Raw genomic sequence first — 899 nt, 5'->3', positions numbered from 1 at the left:
TTGGGTTTCTGTGGGAGAGGGATTCTTGGGTTTCTGTGGGAGAGGGATTCTTGGGTTTCTGTGGGAGAGGGATTCTTGGGTTTCTGTGGGAGAGGGATTCTTGGGTTTCTGTGGGAGAGGGATTCTTGGGTTTCTGTGGGAGAGGGATTCTTGGGTTTCTGTGGGAGAGGGATTCTTGGGTTTCTGTGGGAGAGGGATTCTTGGGTTTCTGTTGGAGAGGGATTCTTGGGTTTCTGTGGGAGGGATTCTTGGGTTTCTGTGGGAGAGGGATTCTTGGGTTTCTGTGGGAGAGGGATTCTTGGGTTTCTGTGGGAGAGGGATTCTTGGGTTTCTGTGGGAGAGGGATTCTTGGGTTTCTGTGGGAGGGGGATTCTTGGGTTTCTGTGGGAGAGGGATTCTTGGGTTTCTGTGGGAGAGGGATTCTTGGGTTTCTGTGGGAGAGGGATTCTTGGGTTTCTGTGGGAGAGGGATTCTTGGGTTTCTGTGGGAGAGGGATTCTTGGGTTTCTGTGGGAGAGGGATTCTTGGGTTTCTGTGGGAGAGGGATTCTTGGGTTTCTGTTGGAGAGGGATTCTTGGGTTTCTGTGGGAGGGATTCTTGGGTTTCTGTGGGAGAGGGATTCTTGGGTTTCTGTGGGAGAGGGATTCTTGGGTTTCTGTGGGAGAGGGATTCTTGGGTTTCTGTGGGAGAGGGATTCTTGGGTTTCTGTGGGAGAGGGATTCTTGGGTTTCTGTGTAATATTCCCGAGTGTTAAAAAAACACTTTTCTGTGATTTCTCTACATTTCTTGATTTGCTGCGATATGAGTAGAAGCTTCATCCTCACCAGGTCAAGCATCCAGCCTCCTCCACAGCAGAAGAATGAGAGCACGAGGCTCTACAGCAGTAGGTCACTCAGTTTT

This window comes from Petromyzon marinus, chromosome 22 (assembly GCF_048934315.1).
Source record: "Petromyzon marinus isolate PM22_M1 ecotype Great Lakes invasive population chromosome 22, UKy_Petmar_22M1.pri1.0, whole genome shotgun sequence".
Taxonomy (NCBI): Eukaryota; Metazoa; Chordata; class Hyperoartia; order Petromyzontiformes; family Petromyzontidae; genus Petromyzon; species Petromyzon marinus.
Note: the sequence above shows the minus strand (reverse complement) of the source record.